Source organism: Bos javanicus, chromosome 28 (assembly GCF_032452875.1).
Source record: "Bos javanicus breed banteng chromosome 28, ARS-OSU_banteng_1.0, whole genome shotgun sequence".
Lineage (NCBI taxonomy): Eukaryota > Metazoa > Chordata > Mammalia > Artiodactyla > Bovidae > Bos > Bos javanicus.
The window spans coordinates 9,253,678-9,272,376 of NC_083895.1; the positions used below are offsets into that span (position 1 = coordinate 9,253,678).

General features: G+C 43.9%; 1 long non-coding RNA gene across 1 annotated transcript; it reads right to left on the reverse strand.

The window, feature by feature from the left end:
- Positions 1 to 1,618: 1,618 nt before the first annotated feature.
- LOC133240322 (uncharacterized) lies at positions 1,619 to 11,729 on the reverse strand. The gene is made up of 3 exons (XR_009734195.1): positions 11,506 to 11,729; positions 8,701 to 8,840; positions 1,619 to 2,698 (listed from the first exon to the last, which is right to left on the reverse strand). It is a non-coding gene; the product is annotated as an uncharacterized LOC133240322 (long non-coding RNA).
- Positions 11,730 to 18,699: the final 6,970 nt, after the last annotated feature.

Genomic DNA, 18,699 nt, shown 5'->3' on the forward strand with positions numbered 1-18,699 from the left:
AAAGGTGATACAGAAGAATGGGATAGACACAGAGGAGATCAAAACAGTCAAGGACTAACCAATGGCCCTGGTAAAAAGCTGCCAGGTACAATGTTGGACACAGGCTGGCCTGTGCTGGAGAGGTGGTGGTGAAAGGGGAACCCTTCTTTGCTGTTCGTGGGATGTTAACTGGTAACATCCACTAGAGAGAATAGAAAGGAGATGGATTTAAAAGGTAAATATCATACTGAGCTACCATATGATCCTGCAATCCTGCAACTGGGCATATGTCTGAAGAAGACCAGAATTCGAAAAGACACAGGCATCCAAATGTGCACTGCAGCAATATTTACAATAGCCAAGACATGGGAGCAACCAAAAAGTCCATCAACAGATGAATGGGGAAAGAAGTGGTACATGTACACAATGGAATATTACTCAGCCATGGGAAAAAATGAAATAATGTCACTTGCAGTAACGTAGATAGTCTAGTGATAACTTCTCCTGACTTTACCTCAGCCCCTTCCCCCAAAATCATACCCTCTCCCATCCTCCTATTATCTTCCAGTTCCTACCTGTCCTTCTCCGCCAAACCATCTCTGACCTCCATGGTAGGAAAGAAGAGACCCTCCTTTGCATTCTGGCTGTGTCCTAGGATGTCCATGACTTGTCTCATCACCAACTTACTTGTCTGTTTGCCCCATGAGACTGACTTTCTTGAGGGTAAGATCATGTCACAGTATTTATTGCATAATAAGTGCTCAATACACGAGTGTAAAGGAAAACAGGCCCTTTGGGAAATGAAAGAAATAATCTCATATGAAGTCCACTGATTATTTTCCATGAATTACAGGAAAATGAATACGTTAATGACTGCCTAACTTGAGTTTCAAAATAAGGTTTTCAGTAGAGATCTGTTTATGATAACCAACCGCAAAGAAGGACTATTCCAAAGTCTATTTGATTGCAGCTCTGATACACTATTCCTTTAACTTCTTACTCAACTGGTACATTTTTAAAAATAACAGTAAAAGGAGACTTCCCTGGTGATCCAGTGGCTAAGACCCTGCACTCCCAAAGCAGGGGGCCTGGGTTCAATCCCTAGTCAGGGAATGAGACCCCACGTGCCACAAGCATTGCATGCTGCGATGAAAATCAAGATCCCCTGTGCCACAATGAAGACCCGGTGCAATCAAATAAATAAATAAATATTTTTAATTAAAAAATAAAATTAAAATAACAGTAATAAATAGTTTGGGATTGGTGTGAAGATTACATTGATCACATCAGGTTTTACCCTAGTTGGATGCTAATATTTTTAGCAGTTATTTGAAAAAGAAATGTTAACCAAATGAAAGTCTGCTTTAAAATGTGTCTCCAAATAACAGACCTCAAGGGGGTCTCTTGCATGCTGGGTGCCAACTCAATTCTATCACATTAGTTTGGAAGGAACCCCCGAACACACACACACAGGCACACACTTGCATGCACACAGGCACACACCCCCCTACCCAATCCACCACCATCCCTTTGTTCTCATGCTCTCAATCCAACAAATATTGTTCACAAGCGTCTTAGACATCAAGACTTGTGTCTTGGTTTCTCCATTCAGCGTTTACGGAAAATGGTTGGGCTGAATCATGTTCCCCCAAACTTCATACGTTGAAGTCCTAAGCCAAAACACCTCAAAATATGATCACATTGGGAGTAGGGTCTTAAGAGACATAACTAAGTTATAAGGTCATGAGATCTGGCCCTAATATACTATGAGCCATGTTCTTAAAAGAAGAGGTGGACACAGACAGCACAGAGGGAAAGCAATGTGAGGACACAGAGAGAAGACGGCAGTCGGCCAGCCGAGGAGAGAGGCCCCAGAAGAAACCAAACCTGCAGCCACCCTGGTTTTGGACTTCTGACCTCCTGAACTGGGAGACAATTTCTGTTGTCTAAGCCACTATCTGGTATTCTGTTCAGGCAGTGAGCAGACTGACACAGTTGTGCTCGAGAAGACAAGGATTCACCTATGTGTACCTGGGGTCAGTGGCCACAGGGAAGTCTTCCTCCAGCTCAAAATGCCCACCTATCTGCCTCAATCAGCATGGCTGTAACAGAACGCTACGCACCAAGGGGCTTACATATTTATTTCTCACAGTTCTAGAGGCTGGACCTTTCCAAGATCCTGATACCAGCATGGTCAGGTTCTGGTGAGGGCTCTCTTCCTGGCTTACAGACAGCCACCTTCTCTCTGTGTCTTTACATGGCAAAGTGAAATATCTCTATAGAATATAAGAAAGGATATTTCTTATATGGACTCTAATCCCATCATGGTGACTCTACCCTCAAGACCAAATCACCTCCCTAAAGCCCCATTTCCTAATACTATCACACTGGGAGTTAGGGTTTCATTGTGTGAATTGTGGGGGAGGGGGGAAGGGCACAAGCATTCAGTCCACAACACCAGCTGACCTCTAAAACTTGAAATTCTTTTAAAGGGAAGCCAGCCTTTAATGTCACAGTTAAATATAGGTCTTAAATACAAATGAACCTACACAAGGTAAGGACTGTCTCTGAATATCAAGGAGCAGAAGTCCAGCGGGAGGGCTTGCTTGGGAAGAGGAGCCTGTAGAAGGAAGGGGAGGCAGGAGGCCCAGAGTGCAGAACTGCAGGACCCTGGGGATGCGTGAAGTTCTTCTTGCTTCACAGATGTCTCCAACCCCATCTAAGGATGCAGACCCAATGACATGGAATCAATAAATAAATTTTCAGATTTGGGAAATGATATCAGAAGGCAACTTGGAATATCAAAAATGAATGAAGAGCAACAGAAATGGCAAATATATGGATAAATAGACTTTTTTTCTTCTTGAAATTATGCTGATGGTTGAAAGCAAATATTTAATATTTTTGTACTCCAATGTACATTAGGTATTTGACTCCACCTATACAAGATACCTAGAACAGTCAAAGTCATAGAGTCAGAAGGTGCATTGGTAGATGCCAGGGGACAGAGGGTGAGTGTAGGGAGAGATGTGGAGCTAGGGTTTAATGGGGACAGTTTCAATTTAGGAAGGTGAAAATTTGGGGAGATGGATGATGGTAAAATTGCACAACAGTACTTAGTGCCACTAAACTGTACACTTAACTATGGTTAAAGTAGCATGTTTTATATTATGTGACTTTTACCACAGTAAAAGCACATTTAAAAAATTACAATATTTTTGTTAATTGTTTTCTGGTTGTTTTGTCATTCTCTTTCATTCCTTTCTTCTTCTTTTGCTCTTTTCTCTCATAATTTGATAACTGTATTTTGTGTTACATTGGATTCCTTTCTCTTTTGTGTATGTGTGTGTGTGTGTGTGTAAATCTCACTGACTTCAGACTTCCCTGGTGGCTCAGGTGGTAAAGCGTCTATATATTACCGTTTTTAGTTTGGGGTTATTATGAGGTGTATATATACCAACATGTTTTTGATTATCTTGGTTTTCCCAGGTGCTAGTGGTAAAGAATCCACCTGCCAAAGCAGGAGATACAAGCGACATGGGTTCGATCCCTGAGTCGGGAAGATTCCCTGGAAAAGGAAATGGCAAACCACTCCAGTATTCTTGCCTGGAGAATCCCATGGACAGAGGAGCCTGGCAGGGCTATAGTCCATGGGGTGTCAAAGAGTCGGACATGACGGAGCACACACACATTATACAATTATTTTAGGTTGATAATCTGTTAAATTTGAATGCATTCTAACCACCCTGCATTTTCACTCCCCCACCGCGTGTTTAACGTTTGTGACCTCACCCTTGTTTACCCCTTACCTACTTACTGGAAGTAGGGGTGATTTTGACTACTTTTGTCTTTTACCCTTCCCACTAGCTTTATGAGTGGTTCATCCACCACTCTTACTGTATATTTGCCTTTACCAATGAGATTTTTCCTTTCATAATTTTCACATTTCTCGTTGCATCTTTTCTGCTTAGAGAAATCTCTTTAACATTTCTTGAAAAGCCAGATTAGAGGTGCTGAACTCTTTTAGCTTTTGCTTGTCTGTAGAACTCTTTATCTCTCTTTCAAATCTGAATAATAGGCTTGCCAGGTAGGGTATTCTTGGTTGTAGCTTTTTTCCTGTCATCATTTTGAATATTGTGCCACTTCTTTCTGGCCTGCAAGGCTTCTGCGGAAATGTCAGCTTGCAGTCTGATGGAAGTTCCCTTGTATGTAACTAGTTGCTTTTTCCTTGAAAAAAAAGAGTCTATTTTTAATTGTTGCCCTTTTTTTTTTTTTTTTATTTTGCCACACTGCATGGCATGGCAGGGCTTCCCTAGTGGCTCAGACAGTAAAGAATCCATCTGCAATGTGGGAGACCCTGGGTTCGATCCCTGGGTTCGGAAGATTCCCTGGAGGAGAGCATGGCAACCCACTTCATTATTCTTGCCTGGAGAATCCCCATGGACAGAGGATCCTGGCAGGCTACAGTCCATGCGGTTGCAAAAAACGACTAAGCACAGCATGGCATGCAGGATCTTAAGTTCCCCAACCAGGGATCAAACTCTCGCCCCCTGCAATGGAAGCAGGGAGTCTTAACCACTGCATCTGCAGTGAAGTCCCAATTGTTGCCATTTTAAATCATTATCTTTCTTGATGTGGACCTCTTGATCAGGACTCTCTCTGCTTCCTGGGCCTCAATGTCTGTTTCCTTTCCCAGATTAGGGACGTTTTCAGCTATTATTCTTCAAATAATTTCTCTGTCCCTTTCTCTCACTTCTCCTGGGACCCTTATAATGTGAATGTTAGTATGTTTGATGTGGTCCCAGAGGTCTCTTAAATTCTTTTTCATTTTTCTGTTGGGCTTGGGTGATTTCCACCACTCTGCTGAGTGTGACCAGGTCCCAGTGCAGCTGGCTGTGTAGCTCACTGCTGATGCCAGCCCACTGGTGGGCAGGGCTAGGTCCCAGAGCAACTGGCTATGGGGTCCTGGGGGCGGAGTGGATGTCTGAGACTGGTTTCAGCCTTCTGGTGGATGGGGTTGGGTCCCAGGATGGCTGGTAGTAGAGCCTGGGGATCTCAGTACTAGTACCAGCTCAGTGGTGAGCAAGCTCACATCCTGGGCCTGCTGGTGGGTAGGGCTGGGTCCCCACACAGCTGACCTCTTGACCTAAAAGGTCCCAGGATTGGTAATTGGTGCTACTCAACTGGAGGAAAGATAAGACTCTGGTGCTAATAGGCTAGAGGGAAGTGTGTGTGTGTGTTAAGATAGAGCTGTGTCCGACTCTTTGCAACCCCAGGGACTGTAGCCCTCCAGGCTCCTCTATCCATGGGATTCCCCATGCAAGAATACTGGTGTGGGTTGCCAGTCCCTTCTCCAGGGGATCTTCCCAACCCAGAGATCGAACCTGGGTCTCCTGCATTGCAGGTGGACTCCTTTCCATCGGAGTCACCAAGGAAGCCCAATAGGCAAGTGGGAAGACTCCAAACAAGTGTTTGCCAGCGCCAGTTTCCTTGTGGTAGAACAGGCTCCCCAGAGTGGCTGCTGCCAGCACGTGTCCCCCGGGGGAGTCCTGGTTGCCTCCTGACTCTCCAGGAGGTTCTCCAAGGTGGTCTGACCCAGGCTCATCTCAAAGTACTGCCTCTGTGCTAGGTTTTGGAGCATGAGAGATTTTGCATGTGCCCTTTAAGAGTGAGTTTCTGTTTCCCACAGCCCTCCACCCCTCCTGTCCTCATGCTCTGCTGGCCTTCAAAGCCAGATGTTCTGGGGGCTTGTCCGCTCAGTGCCAGGCCCCGGGGCTGGGGGTGCTGATGTGGGGCGCATACCCCTTTCTCCTCAGGGAGAACTCTGCCATTGCGATGATCCTCCCATTTGTGGGTCACCCACCCAGGACGTGGGGCTTGACCATATTGCATCTCCCACCCCTCTTGTTGTAGTTCCTTCTTTATATTTTTAGTCGTGGAAAATATTTTCTGCTAGTCTTCAGGTCATTCTCATCAATAGTTGCTCTGTAAAGAGTTGTAATTTTGGTGTGCATGTGGGAGGAGATGAGCTCAGGGTCTGCCATCTTGGTCACTGCCTTCTAAAATTACTAACTTCTGCTCATAAACCTTTAAGATGGAAATAACAAGTTACACACAGAGAAGGTGGGTAAAGCCTTGTCATAATGTGATAAGCAGGGTCTAAAAAATTCAACTGCATAAAGTGCAGGATTGCACTTTTGCAACAATTGTGAAAAAATATTTGTGAAAAAAATTTTCAATCAGTATTTCAGTTATTGTTCGAAAAAAATGAGGAAAATGTATTTATGAGTTGTGTAGGAAATAGACATTTAAATGCTGACCTAGAAAATCCCAAACAGATAAAGAACAGTTGTTTCCAAATGCCATTCCTCTGTCAACAGAGGGAAAGAAATTTAACCCACTCCTGTTTGTATGCCCAACCAAAATGGAAAATATTTTTCAAGAAGAGGGGAAAAGAGCATTTTTAGACAATTCAAATCAAGCAGACTCTCAGTCACTTCAGAAAGAAGTAAAATGATCCCAGAAGAGGAAGATCTGAATGCAAGAATAAATGAACAACAAAACATGCATGGGTAAATCTAAATAGAAAGGGATGATGTAAAACAATGATAATTATGTTCCATTTGTGCAATTAAAGTAAAACAAGTCAGAACTAAAATACTTGACAATAATACCACATACATCTGGAGAGAATGATGGGAATTTAGGTATTCTAAGATTTCACATTATTCCAGAGGAAGGAAAAGATAATAATTAACTTCACATGTTAAACGTGTAAGGTTAACTACTAACACAATAGAAATGAGAAATAGAGCATCCAAACCTGTATGGGAATATAAATGGAATAAGAAAAAAATATTCATTCAATCAAAAAAAAGGTCAAGAATATAGAAAAATCAAAGAAAAATGCAAGACAAACATGAATCACAAAAGGATGGTAAAAAATAATTCTAAAATTATAATTACAATAAATAAAAACAACTAAATGCTGCCATTAAATGACAAAGATCGTCAGATTGAGTAGTAGAAACTGAATTCAGCTTTATGATGTTTAAGAGAGATACAACTGAAATATAATAATACAGAAAGAGTGAAAATAGAATGCAATATTCCAGGCATGCCTAATATAGGCTAATGTATTAATAATTAATATGAATTAAAATAGACTTTAAGACCAAAAAATAATTGCTAGAGATAGATTCAGTACACAAAGATAAAAGGTGCAGATCTGAATCTGTAACTAGTTAACAAGAGACTCAAAATGTATAAAGGAAAAATGGAAAGAACTATAACAAGAAAGAGACAAAACCTCCAACACAGTAGGAAGGTTTAGCACATCCTTTCATAGAATAAAAAAGTGAGAAGTCAGAAAACATAACATGTATTTTAACAGCACAATTAACAAGCTTGATCTAAAGGATCTGTAAAGAAAACCTATACATAACAACTACATATTACATAATTTTTCAAGCACATATGACATTTATGAAAATCTATGACATACTCAGCCAGAGAGCCAATTTTAACAAATTATAACAGTTTAATATTTTACAAACGATATTCTTTAACTAGAATGCAATGACGTTAAAAATCAATAATAAAAAGATAAATAGAAAAGCTAAAATATTTAGAAGTTCTTCTAAATAACCCATAGATCAAAAAAGAAATCAAAACTGAGATTAGGAGATATTTCCAGTCAAACTATAATGTAAATACCATATTAGAAATAAAAGGCATTTTGCAAGACACAGCTAAAATGCCACTTAAATAGAAATTTGTAGTCTTAAATGCTTGCATTAGGAAAGAAGGCAGAAAAACTAATCAAGTTTGAAACTTAGGGAAAAAAGAGTTAAAAATAAACCCTAAGAAATAAAAAGAAAAAGATAATAAAGAGAAGTTAATGAAATAAAAAACAAATTACAATACGATTTTGTTTTATTTTATTTTTTTTACCATAGGATTTTAAAAGCTGATAGTTGGGTTTTATAAAGATTAATAAAATTGACAAACTTAAAAAAGAAAGGATACAAATAAAAAGGTTAAGAATGAAAAGTGCTGAAGTTGCTAGGGGCTTGGGCAGGGGCAAAGTGTGGTAATAAATATGCAGAAGATAGAGGATTTGTAGACCAGTGAGAATACTCTGGGTTACTGTAATGGTGGATACATGTGATTATACATTTGCCAAAACACATGGAAGGCACAGCATCAACAGTGAATCGTAATGTAAACTACATACTTCGGGTGGCAATGATGCCACGCAGGTTCATCAACGATAACAAACCTACCACGGTGGTGAGGGATGTTGATAAGAAGGGAGGCTGTGCAAATGTGGGGAAAGTGGATATATAGGAACCCTTTGTACTTTTCGCTCAATTTTGCTGTGAACCCAAAACTGCTCTAAAAAATAATAAAGTTTATTATTTTTAAAGTGACAATCAAAATGCTGTATAGGGGGAAAAAAAGGTTGATAAGAAAATAGTGTAAAAAATAAAGGCCAGGAAGTTTGCAAATGAATGCATTTCCAACTTACCAAACTGACCCTAGAGAGGAAAAGTGTTAATAGTTCAACAACCACGAATGACATTGAACTGAGTAGGTAAAACTCTTCTCCCAGCAGCAGCAGGCCCAGATGGTTTCACCAAGTTTTACCAAACTTTTAACTTTTTCTACCAAGGAAGCAGTTCTATTCCAGAGTATAGATAAAGAAGGAAGAGCCCTCACCTTCTGTTATTAAGCTATCATAGGCTTGATTGTAAAACTTGATTATAAAACTGCATCAGTGAAAGCCCCAGCAGGAAATTAGATGATTTGGAGAGGACTCATTTGCAGCATGTGGTCGAAGGGAAACGAGGCATTTGTACCTGGGATGGGAAACAGGGAAGAGAGATGTTATCAAAACCGCAAAAGATAAAGAGTGAAGTAGAGTAGGCCGCTCTGAGAGGACCTTCTATCAAAGGACACAGCCAGTCTGTAGTGACCTCACTTTCCTCTCCCACCTCCTGCCAGGGCTCCCCTTTGGCTCAGCCCAACTGTAAACCAGAGAGTTACTGAAGACACTCATATCCTCATACCTGGCAGTCCCACTTGGCAGTGAGCCCATCCGCAAAGGCAAACAGAAAATCTCCAAATCACAGGCCAAACTTGCTCATGAATTTCAATTTTAAATCCTTTTTTAAAAATTAGCAAATTGGGGACGTCCCTGATGGTCCAGTGGCTAAGACTCCACATTCCCAATGCAGGGGTCCTAGGATCAACCACTGGGAGGGAACTAGATCCTATATGCCACAACTAAAGATCCCACATCATCTTCTGTGCCACAGCTAAGCCCTGGCACAGTCAAATAAATAAATATTTAAAACAAATAAGCAAATAAAAAAATAAAATTAGCAAATTAAATCTAACAATGTATGAAAATTCTAACATAGGATAACCAAGATGGATTTAAATTAAAAATGCAAATTTGGTTTAACTTTAGAAAACAAATTAAAGTAGTTCACTGTATTAGCAAATCAAAGGAGGAAAAATCTTGATTACCTCTATAGATGCAGGAAAAGTATTATTTAAAATTCAATATCTGTTCACGATTTTAAAATAGAAATATTCTCAGCAAACTACAAATAGAAGGGACATCCTTAACCTAATACAGTATATTTACAAAAAACCTACAGCAGACACAAGAAACTAAAATGCTGAAGGCTTTACCTCTGAGACTAGGAATAAGACAAAGATGCCTGATAACTCCAGTTGCTTTCAACATTTGCGGGAAATGTTAGACAACACAATAAGGCAAGAAAAAGAAATAAAAGGCAAGAGGTTTAGAAAGGAAGCCTTTCTGTTATTATTTGCAGATGATATGGTTTCTACAGAAGCATCTCACTAAATAATTTACATTTAAGTTACTAGAGTTAATGAGTATAATAAGAATCCTAGACACAACATCTAAATATAAAAGCCAGTTGTGTTTTTATACTCCAGCAAAAAAGAAAACGCGGTTTTTTAAAATTCCAAAAGTATGAAAAAATAAAATGCTTAGAAGTATGAAATAAAAAGATGTGTCAGTCTTTAGGGAATAAAATTCTAAGACTTCATTGAAAGATATTAAAGAACTAAACAAATGAAGAGAGGTGTCATGTCCCTGAATTAGGAGAATCAATATTGCAAAGTTTTCTTCCTGAATTAGTCCACAGGGACCCCAGATTCAAAGAACTATAGGCAGAGGGGCTCAACAGGGAACTTCTGAAAAACCCAAGAAAGCAACCACGACAGACAGCTTTCATCTTTTTTTAAGGAGCCGATTTTTAGGTGATTTTTAAAGCGCTTTTTGTCTAAGGTGCCGGAAGTTTCTCTAGCACAGTCCTCTATTTCCCTTGATCTGCGTCTTTCATTCCATGTTGAGCCTTTGTCCATGTGTATCCCATCTAGTTTACAAAGTATACAGTCAAAGCAGATAGGATCAGTCCAAGACCGCTCCAGCTGGGGGCAGTGGGGCCAGGGACCAAAGAAAAGGAAGAACGTGGTTTATACACCAGAAATATTAGTCTGCTAGGGCTGCAATAACCAAGTACCGCAGACTAGGTGGCCTAAACTATAGACATTCATTTGCTCACAGTTTCGGAGGCTGGATGTCTGAGATCAAGGAGCAGCACAGTTCGTTCTTTCTGAGACCTCTCTCCTTGGCTTATAGGTGGCCACCTTCTCCCTGTGTGTTCACATGGTTTCCCTCCATGTCTTTGTCCTAATCTCTTCTTCTTCTTATAAGGACATCATTAATGCTGGATTAGGGCCCAACACAAGGACCTTATTTTACCTTAATCACCTCTTTAAAAAGCTCCATCTCCAAATACAGTTACATTCAGAGCTGCTGGGGTTAGGGTGTCAATCTATGAATTTGGGGGGAATCTAATTCAGTACATACCAACAGCTTTCAGGCATGGTTTTCAAGTAATCCTCCCAGCAAAGCTATGAGGCCAACATCCCTTTATCACTCATATATGATAAAACCGAGGCCCGAGAAGATTAGGTAAACTAGCCACGGTCACACAACTAGTCAATGGCAGAGAAATGAGTCAAACCAGGTCTGACTGCCCCCAGGCCTGTGGCCGTTGCACCACACTGCCCACTGGGACCAGGTGGCTACAAGTCACGAGGGCTAGAGGCGGCGGTATATTATAAGCTGGCACTAAAAATACTGCACAGAGGGTCACATGCCCATGTGTAGTCAGCCCTAATCTTTCCTTCTCACACCCCTGTCCAGTGCCCTATGTGCTTCCTTCCCCGCTAGGTCAGCCCTCATATTTATTCTTTACTTGACTATTGGCAGGAATTGCAGAGACTCCCTCTTCCTAGGAAGGATGGGACCTCTATGGAAAAGGTGGGTCTATAAGGGGCAGAGAAGGATGCACAGCATCAGAGAGGCCTGTCTCTGACTTGGGGCTGCTGTGGGGAGCAGCTTGGAGGCTAGAGTAGGAATCAGGAAAAAGCCTGTGGGATTCTGCTGTGAGTAGGAATGGAGTTGTATGGCCTTACCCCTTTCTTCTCAGGAATTCAATCCCAGTCTGGTCTAGAGTGGCTGAGTCCAGAGGTTCCCAAGTGTAATGAGCTGATTTGTGTCCTCCAACATTGATATGTTGATGCCTTAACACCTGGTAGGTCAGAAAATGATTCTATTTGGAAATGGGATCTTTAAGGAGGTAATTTGGCTTGATTCATGTTGATGTATGGCAGAAACCAACACAATATTGTAAAGCAATTATCTGTCAATTAAAAATAAATAACTTTTTTTAGAAAGACGTAATTTAGGTTAAATGAGGTCTTTAAGGTAGGCCCTAATCCGATATGAACAGAGTCTTTTTAAGAAGAGATTAGAGGACTTGCCTGGTGGTGCAGTGGCTAAGACTGCACTCCCAGTGCAGGGGGACTGGGTTCAATCCTTGGTTAGAGAGCCAGATCCTACACGCCACAACGAAAAGGTCTCATGTGCTGCAGCTAAGACCTGGTGCAGCCAAATAAACAGATAAAAATAAATAGTAAAAAAAGAGATTAGGACACAGACACACACAGAGGGAAGATCATATGAGGACAGAGGAAGGAGACGGCCATCTGCCAACCAAGGAGAGAGGCCTCGAAAGGAAGCAGCCCAGCTGACTCCCTGATCTCAAACTTGCAGCCTCCAGAGTTGTGAGACAATAAATTTCCATACTTTAAGCCCACCCAGTCTGTGGTACTTTGTTCTGGCAGCCCAGGCAGACTAAGGTACTAGGTAACAGGTCTCATAACACTGGCGAAAGCTTGGCTACCAAGGCTGCCCCAAATCTTCCTCAGTTCCCCCCCAGGATTTTCCAAAGAGATGGACTTGCTCAGAACAGACCCTCCTCTGAGCCTCGGAGAATCAAGAAAAAGGTCAGCTGGGAGAGAATATGAAGACACTCAAATTCTCTACCATCATCAGTGGGGGGTGGGGGGCCGAGGGGTTCAGTGGTAAAAGAAGAGAAAGGAGAAAGAAATATTTAGTAAAAGGAACAAAAGGCACACTGATCAATCCTTGAGCAAGCTTGACCTTTGCTGCCTTTGTCATTTTGAACAATATCTTTTTTGACTTTTTGGCCTCACTGCACAGCATGTGGGATCTTAGTTCCCTGACTACGGATTGAACCCCCACCTCCTGGAGCGGAAGCACAGTCTTAACCACTGGACCTCAAGGGAAATCTCTGAACAATATCTTCAGGGATCTCTGTCACCTTCTTCTTCTATTAATTGCAGTTTTCCCAGGTAACTCTGTGAACCAACTGGTTTCATGTTAACCAGCCAACCCAAGTCTTTAGGAATTTAGCCCAGGACTTCTGATTTTCCATCCCCTATTCTAGCAGCCAAGAGGCAGGCTGCTTGTCCTCACTGCTAAGGTGGAAGAAGGCCATAAAAGTATTTATGGCCTAAACATTCCAGAACCTTCCAAACACATCTGTTCCACTGTCTCCCCTAAAAGCTGGACCCACTTTCTGAGAGCTGAGGAGTAGTACATTTTCTTTCTGGACCAGCTTGTCCATCTCAGCTTAGTTCACACAAACATGAAACCCTTATCAAATGACAATCTGCTAACCCACAGAATAGGAAATTTCTAGCTCAGCACAACAGTTGCAAGTTGGAAACTCAAAGATGGAAGTGGCCTGTGTCATTTGTCAACAGAGTTCCACGCCACGTAGCAGCCCCGGCATCTCTGCGCCTCCCACTGGCAAGTCCCTGGACTGTTTGAGAGCTGAACAAGGACAGCGTGGCCATGTGAACTGGCAAAGAGGGCCCCGAGCTGCCCACAGGTGGAGGCATCCATGCCAGGCTCGTCAGGCAGAGCGCAGGCTAGATTCTAGCCCCGTTGGGCAGCCTTGAAGGCCACGGCCCCCGGCAGCAGCAACGACTAGTCATTCCATCTCAGAGGTAACAGAATGTTAAAAGTGACACTTTGAAGGCCAAACTGCTTTTGCTGTAAAATTCCAAAGCAAGAAGTGTTCACAGGAAACACTCAAGGTTCACAGCATGTGAGCCTACTGACCCTGAGAATATAACCCGTCAGCTCATTGAGAGACAGGATTTTAAAGAGAGGGTTTTCTGAGAAGTGTAGCTTTGGAGAAAGCACAAAGTGTTTCTTGAAGGTCAGGTGGGGACCTGCCCCTCATTTCAAACATGTTGGGGGTTTCCACCAACTACTTGGTGAGCTTACCATGTGAGTCCCTCTCAGATGTCAGGTCTAATTCTTGGAACCTATAACTGTGACCTTATTTGGAAAAAGTCTTTGCAGGTGTGATTAAGTTAAGGCTCTTGAGCTGGAAAGGTGATCCTCTATTATTCAGATGAGCCCCAAACGCAATTACATGTATCCTTATAAGAGAGAGCAGAGGGAGACCTAACTGTACACAAAGCAGGTCCTGTGACCAGAGAAGCCGAGATTGGTGTGCTGGGGCCACAAGCCATGGAATGCTGGCAGCTGCCAGATACCCAGGGAGGCAAAGAGCAAATTTTCTCCCAGAGCCTCCAGAAGGAGCTCAGCCTTCCTGACACTGGATTTTAGCTTAGTAAACTGACTTCAGGGACTTCCCCAGTGGCTCAGTGGTAAAGAATCTGCCTGCAATGCGAGAGACCTGGGTTCGATCCCTGGGTCAGGAAGATCCCTGGGTCAGGAAGATCCCTGGAGGAGGACACGGCCACCCACTCCAGTATTCATGCCTGGAGAATCCCTTGGACAGAGGAGCCTGGCTGACTATAGTCCACAGGGTCACAAAGAGTCAGACACAACTAAAGCAGCTGAGCATTCCCACATACACACTGACTTTAGACTTCTGTCCTCAGAATTGTGGAAGATCATGTTTCTTTTAAGCCATCAAGTTTGTGGTAAGTCTTTACAGCACCCACGGAAACCTAATGAATAGGCAAGGTCACTTCTTGTTAGGTGGTGGCAGCAGGAGCAAGCGCCTGGTTTGGGGTCACCCTCCACCTCAAGAGTTTGTCAGGGCAGATGACGTGTGAAGGTTAGAGCCAGGTGGACCACACGGGGAGGGAACCAGGATGGCCTCATTCCAAACTCATCTGGCAGAGACCCCAGCAGCAAGAAGTTGGAGGTAAAGCTAAGGGAAATGTCCCAAGGGACCACTCAAAAGAGGGACATCTCCCCTCTTCTAAAGTCAAAGAGGTACAGAGCCTTAAAAGAATTCCAGCAGGAGAAAGGTCAGCTTAAACCATACTGGGCTCCCACAGCATCCACTCAAGGAAGAGCTCTCCTGTGCCTGCTACTTGCCCCGAACTCCAGCTTCCACCTCGAGGAGGTGTGGGGGGGGGGGCCAGAAGTCCAGCAGAGGAGCTCCCTTTCCAAAGCAAGCCTCCAGGCCTAAGCAAGCTAAACTGGAGCCAGGAAAAGAATGGGATGTCAAAGTTGAGAGTTTTGACTAATATCTTGGCCTGGACCTTCAAATTCCAAATTGAGATTGTTTTCCATTTAAAGCGACCTTAGGACAATTTCCTAAGAGGAGCAGAAACGGCAGCAACTGCCAGCGTTTTCATCCCAAGCCAGGGTACATTAATCCCGCTGAACACATTTTAAAGCGGCAAGAGCAAACAGACCCTGAAGTTGCAGCCCCCAGTCCACCGCAAGCCAGGTTTATTCAACACACTAGTTGCAAGGACTGGTGAAAACATCTCAGTGGAACAGAGCATCGCTGAGTTCCCGTGAAAGGAAAAAATGCAAATTTGTTTTCGGTATCACTGTGAAGCTTCCTGCGTGGAGCCCTTGGCCTTGACGGACTCGCATTGACGTCAGCCCGAGTTAGCCAGATCCGAGCAGCTGTTGGCTTCCTCCCTCAGCCTCGGCCCCTGGTGCAGAACACACGCTGGTTTTGTTTCATGGAAGATTAAAAACATTTGCTGCTGCGTCCATAATTCACAGCCCCTGTTATCACTGGGACCAGGAACGTGGAACAAAAAATGCTTAGTCCCCTCTCCAAACCAAGGAGAAAACCCCAGAGGGAGGCCAGACGCAGGATGACGCATCAGCTGGGACCCAGCCCAGACCTGGGTCATTGCATCCTTTCCTTTCTCCTGAAACAAGAGGCAAAGGATCTATAACACACTTCAAATCATGGTCATGTGCACCAAGATGCTTTGTCCTTACACATGTGAGTGAGACAGGGCTACCTACCCCTGGAAGAGGATCCCTTGCCTCTGGTCTCATGACAAAATACCAGCAAAGCAAAATGTGAAACCAGCTCCCTGGCTCTTCACAGGGTTGTGGCAGGGCTGGTGTTTATAGTGGCAAGGCTGATCGTCATATGCCCCCACCACCCCCTCCCACAGAAACTGCAGTCAAGATCCCAACTCTCTATCTTGAACCTTCTGGCCCTTTCCAGCACCCAGGAGAAGACTAGGGCAGACAAAGCCCAGCTGAGATGGTTCCTGCAGCACATAGCCAGTTCTGCAGGAATTTTTGTGGGATGGATCTTTATTGTCAAGCTGGTTAGATAATCCCACATCTTCCGTCATGGTGCTCAGACACGTCCTTTAGGTAATGGTGGTTTGGAGCCTCCATTAAAATGCAACAGAGGCAAGTAGATTCTTTATCCCTTTCACTTGTTTAGTCACAGGAAGACACAGGCTTCCCTGGTGGCTCAGTGGTAAAGAATCTGCCTGCAGTGCAGGACACGTGGGTTCAATCCATGGGTCAGGAAAATCCCCTGGAGAAGGAAATGGCAACCCACTCCAGTATTGCCTGGAAAACCCCATGGATGGAGGAGCCCGGCAGGCTACAGTCCATGGGGTCACAAAGAATCAGACACCACTGAGTGACATGATCTTCCCTAGCTAAGGCAGTGGGGTGGTGGCTCAGTGGTAAAGAATCTGCCTGCAGTGCAGGAGATGCGGGTTCAATCCATGGGTCAGGAAAATCCCCTGGAGAAGGAAATGGCAGCCCACTCCAGTATTCTTGCCTGGAAAACCCCACGGATGGAGGAGCCCGGCAGGCTACAGTCCATAGGGTCACAAAGAGTGAGTGAGCAAGATCAACTAAGACAGTGAGCTGGGTGAGAGAAGGTATGTGAGAGCAGGAAGCGGGGGCTGGGGGAGGGCTGGAATGCATGGTCACACCTCTCTGTGGCCTTCAGATGCCCTTGGCAGGGACCTGGTGTGCCCCGAGGTAAACCCCACTCCACCGTCCCTCTGAATTCAGAGCCATCAGAGACCTCAGTTGGAATCTTCCCCATTCCATCTCTTATTCTACACAACACAGTTTTGGTCCAGACACTGTGCCAAGCTCCAACCAACACTGGAGGTCCAACTTCTGCTCCCTTCCCTCTTCCCTCTCCCAGAGAGGTGGGGGGGAGTCTCCCCTGTGCCTCCCACCCCGGGATGGGTGGGACCCTTCATCTGACATCACCTCCCTAATCACGATTGGCTGCAGGGGGCTGTGGCATTTCCCCATTGGCTGTGAGTCATGGGACCACAGGGACCAAGCCCCTCTAAACCCAACACATAAAATGCAAAATGAAGTGTGCCAACTTCAGAAAGAGTCAAGATGTTATTGTTGTCATTCATCTAGTACAGTGAGTCCCTTACCTACAAACCTTCTAGTTGCAAACTTTCAAAGGTGCAAATATGCCTTCCATCAATATCAGGCATGAGTGACATTGCAGCTTGTCCTGTCTCCTACTGCTGACAATCCTTCAGCTCTACCATCTCCCACCCCCTCTCCCTCCTCCCCGCAGTAAGTCTTTTTGCCCGTTCACTCAATGCCAGTCCCTGTATGCCAGCTGTTGTACTGTATTACTGTGCTTTTCAAGGTACTCTATGCTATGCTATGCTCAATCACTTCAGTCGTGTCCGACTCTGTGTGACCCCATAGACGGCAGCCACCAGGCTCCCCAGTCCCTGGGATTCTCCAGGCAAGAACACTGGAGTGGGTTGCCATTTCCTTCTCCAATACCTGAAAGTGAAAAGTGAAAGCGAAGTCACTCAGTCGTGTCCGACTCTTAGTGACCCCATGGACTGCAGCCTACCAGGCTCTTCCATCCATGGGATTTTCCAGGCAAGAGTCCTGGAGTGGGGTGCCATTGCCTTCTCTACTGCAACATTAAAAATGTTTTATTTCTTGTGTTTGTTTTTAATGAATCATTTGTGTGAAAAGTATTATCAACCTATTATAGTACAGTACTATATAGACGATTACGTTAGTTGGATACATAGGCTAACTCATTGGACTTATAAACAAACTGGACTTACGAACTCGCTCTTGGAACGGAACTCATTCATATGTGAGAGACTGACTGTTATGATAAATAGCCATTTTTCCCTTTCTGGAATCTGAGTAAACCCATAAGATGCTGTGGATTTACATCACAGACTGTCTGCATTGTCTCATCGGAGTTGGGGGATATTCTGGAGGAAGGCAGACTGAAAAGGAAGTTATTTTTGCTGTTGTTACTTTTAATCAATCCTTTGTTCACAGCTGCAAACCTTTACTCAATTATGGATGAAACATAAGAACCTTTTTGAAATGCTCAGAAAGGAGTGGGTACCAAGTGACCACAGTAAAAATTGAAACATGAAGTGGGGAAGAGGCTGGGGTTGTTCACTGAGCATGATCCAACCCACGGCAGGGAGATGGTGGCACTAACGGGAAGGAATGCAGGGAGCTTATCTCCCTCAAACTGCTAAATGCTATTGAAACACTACGGACGGAGCAATTAGATGAAATTGCCTCACTGTCCCCCAGAAGTTCCCAGCTTCCAGGAGATGCTGTCACCCCATGCTGAGCAAATGCTATACAGGTGGGGCTGGAGGAGCAGGGGGAGCAGAAAGGGGATGCAGATGGAGCCTGGTGGTAACAGCTCAACTCAAACACCAAGCAGACTAGGGCCAAGCCCTGGAATGGAACCTTGTTGACTCTGGGACTGTCGTCAAGTTACTTAAGCTGTCTCAACCTGTTCATGCCCCTTTGAAATGAGAATATCAGTGTCCACTTCTGAGGGCCATGCTAAAACAATCATACAGCCTAGTCCACAACTTGAAGAAAATCCCCAGTTGGAAGTGTTAGCCATTCGGTCATGTGAGACTCTTTGTGACGGCTCCTCTACCCATGGAATTCTCCAGGCAAAAGTACTGAAGTGGGTAACAGTTCCCTTCTCCAGGGGATCTTCCTGACCCAGGGATCAAACTCAGGTCTCCTGCATTGCAGGCAGATTCTTTACC